General features: G+C 37.9%; 1 protein-coding gene across 2 annotated transcripts in view; it reads right to left on the reverse strand.

The window, feature by feature from the left end:
• LOC106882868 (sodium/hydrogen exchanger 2) overlaps positions 1-3949 on the reverse strand; it is a 118216-nt gene that overhangs the window by 81048 nt on the left and 33219 nt on the right. The window lies entirely within an intron of this gene.

The following is a 3949-nucleotide window of genomic DNA, read 5'->3' on the forward strand; positions in this document are numbered from 1 at the left end:
GCATATATGTAATGCTTATATGTATAAATATAAGATATATATAATATATATATGTTTATATGTATTTAATGTATGTGCATGTATTGCACGTATGTATATGTGTATGTGTAAACAATGTGGAAGTATGTATATAAATGTAAGCCCTGCCTCCTCAGTATCTATAAATCCATTGACGTCGGTTAAAAATGGAGCTTTGCCGGTCAGCCCTCCTTTTAGTCGCCATTCTGCCACCAGGGGGAAACATATCAGATTGATTAGAGTAGAACATATATATCTATCTATATATAAGCAGAAATAAGTACAACAGCCTCGTCATCACAAGTAACAACAACAACAACAACAACAACAACAACAACAACAACAACAACAACAACAACTCAAATAATAACGACGACGACAGTAGATACACTATTAGTTAGAAAAAAAAAAACAGTAAAAAAGCGAACAATTAAAACAACTGCGCCGCGAGAGAAAAAAATACGAAAGGATAAAACCACAAGAGGATTAATGAACACAAATGACTGCAAATATATAATAAATTGGGATTGTAGTAGTAATAGTAGCAGTATACAGAATAATACGCACCACCACAACAACCACCACTGTCATCATAGCAACAATAACCACAAGAAATCCAACGAAAATGTCACTAAAATTGCAGCAAAACCAATAATCAAAATGGGGGATATGCGAGTCATCGAAGCATCGTCTGCGCCAGTGATTCTCAACTATTCTTTTTTTTTTTTAACCTATCGACCCCTTTGATTCTTATTTTACTCTGCTGGACCTCCATAGCTATTCGATATGTATAAAAAAAATATCCTACTGTATTTATAATTTATATTCATTATTAGGAATTGTATAAAAAATAATTAATAAAATATTTTGTGGATTGTAGAAATGTAAGCAATTTATTACACAAATTTTAACAACAAAAAAAATGGACCTGTAGGGGATCCATATAAGATTTTGAATCTCAAAGACCTTAGAAATAAAATCATACTCTTGAAATATATCATGGCATTTATTTTAATTGACTTCTAAGGAGATATAAAGTTCCGATCAACATGACCAAACAGTTTGGGAACCGATCAACGTGACCAAACAGTTTGGGAACCGATCAACATGACCAAACAGTTTGGGAACCGATCAACATGACCAAACAGTTTGGTTTGACTTGATAACATTGCATGATAAAAACATGATAAAAATCGAACATTGGGTACACCAGAGTTGATACAGTATAAGTCAAATATAGCTCTGTTAGCATTTGTTGTGATGTCGCGAGCTGATAAGTAGCCCCTGATCCAAGCCATGAGAGACAAATTCAGTCAAAAAGTGAGCAGTGTAGCCGTGATATTTGCCTTCTCGATCTGCTTCAATGCTCTTCTAGTGTCAAGTAAAACAACACAAATGTATTTCGTATTTGCAAGATTTTTGATAGGAACTCGTGCGTTGAAACTAACTTTTGTTTTATCTCGGGAGGGTCATCATGTGAATAATGACGAACCTAACCAATTGATTGAGTGATTGACGGAACGATTACTCAAACAACCATCGATTAGTTAATTGGTTAAACGGTTAATTGACTTTTGCAAACACCTCGGGGGTCCGCAGACCACGGCTATTATAATGCACTAATTAACTAGATGCGTATAATCCTTTAAATATCTCCTTCATATGGTATCTACATTAAATTATTGTTTTTGTTTTGAGGCTTAACAGTTTTCTTTTAATACGGATATTTAGAGAATGTTATTAACACGCTGAATTATGCTGCTGGCGTATAGTTCATGAGCCCTGTTACTAGTACTCGTGCCACCTGCTAGAAATAGCAACAATAACTCTCTTCACGACGATATTGAAAGTTACACAAGAAAGTATAGTGTTAAATACATAATGTTTTAAGAAAAATAGACGGAGTGATTGTGGCCAGTGCCTTTTGTTAATGATTGTCTGTCATCTTTGAAATGTTGAAATTGTGAGAGATCAGTGAACAGTAGTCAGGGTCAAAGTTATTGCCATTCTTGTGTTTGTTATACACTATAGCGCGTTTCCAAAGATCCGGATGGCTCACTAGAGTAAGAGAAAGAGAGGAGGAAAAAGGTAGAAAATGCGAAAGTGATATAGATAGATAGATAGAGAGAGAGAGAAAATGGGGAGCGAACGTGTGCAAGATTGCAGAATTTAGAGTCTCGCTATGAGGTGCATTGTCTGGTGATAAAGATAAGGACGTTGTCAGGGTCAGTAGCCTCCACCATTTGACCGGAGATGATTGCATACTTGATTGTGTACAGGGAGGTGAATGCGTGTGCGTGTTTTGGTTTGTGTAAGGGTACACGTGTCTGTGGAGTGCTCAGCCACTTGCACGTTAATTTCATGAGCAGGCTGTTCCGTTGATTGGATCAACTGGAACAATCGTCGTCGTAAACCGACGGGGTGCCAACCAAACAACAAAAGCAGAGACTGTAGCAAAACGTGATAAGGATAACAGCCACAACAGAACAACCATTACAACCTCTCTGCTTGTGCTTAATGACGACAGCAACAACGACGAAGACGACGACGAATGGCAGAACACGAATGGCAGAACACGAATGCCAGCTACGACAGCGAGGAAACGCGCATGGAATTACGGCAAACTGAAGCACAAACTACATTAGGCGCGAAGTTGTTTTCATCTGTCCAATAGACAATTAATACTAATCTGTTGATATTATTAATTAGTGTGGATCATTGAGTACAGGAACGCTATGTGCTGTGTACTGTGTAGGGTAATTATGTGTGTGTTTGTGTGTGTGTGTGTGCATGTGTGTATGAATGAGTTTGTGTGCGTGTCCAGATATATATATATATATGTATATATACGTGTGTGTATACACACACATATGTAAATATATACATACACATATATACATGTATATATGTATATGTATGTGTGAATCCATACATACATACATACATACATACATACACACATATATACATATATACATACATACATACATATATATATATATATATATATATATATAAATATTTAAACGTGTGTGTGTGTGTGTGTGTGTGTGAGAGTGTGTGCATGCGTTTGTATTGATGTACTGTTTCTACGTGTCTGCCAGTGAAATGAACTGTAGGTGCGTAAGTATATTTACGTGTATGAGCATAATTAGGAATAATCTATCGACACACACACACACACACACACACATATATATATATGAACGGTGTGCGCATATGAATCGATATGTAAATACTATTATACATACACTGTTTCCCCAAACACACACGCGCGCGCGAACATAAATCTATAAAAATCGCAGTGAAGTCAGCTGATATGATTGAAGTTTATTATGAATAGTTTACTTTTCATCTCCACTAATTAACCAACGTTATAATTATCCTTATTAACGTTACTGTCATCGTCGTCGTCGTCGTTGTTGTACCACTCCGCTTCCTCCTCTTTCACCTCCTTCTCCTCCTCCTCCTCCTCCTCCTCCTCCTCATCATCATGGTCGTCCTGCGTGTCTCCACCACCATCACTACCACCTTTCATCATCATCATCATCATCATCATCATCGTCATCATCATTGTCATCATCATCATCATCATCATCATCATCATCATCATCATCGTCATCACCACCATCATCATCATCGTCATCATCAATCAGTATCATCACATCTAATATTAGTCGAGATTCAAAAGTAACTTCCCTAATGCAATCGCCATCATCCCCATCATCTCCACCCCGCCAAATCACCACCTACACAACCAACCCCATCAGCATCGCCATCACCGCCGCCGCTGCCAGCATCATTCCACATCATCATGACCTCCATGTCAACATCATCACCACACGCACCACCACCACCACCACCGCAACCACACCACCACCATCCCTAAAACCATCACCACGACACCACCACTACCACCACATCACTACCT

Source organism: Octopus bimaculoides, chromosome 19, assembly GCF_001194135.2.
Source record: "Octopus bimaculoides isolate UCB-OBI-ISO-001 chromosome 19, ASM119413v2, whole genome shotgun sequence".
Taxonomy (NCBI): Eukaryota; Metazoa; Mollusca; class Cephalopoda; order Octopoda; family Octopodidae; genus Octopus; species Octopus bimaculoides.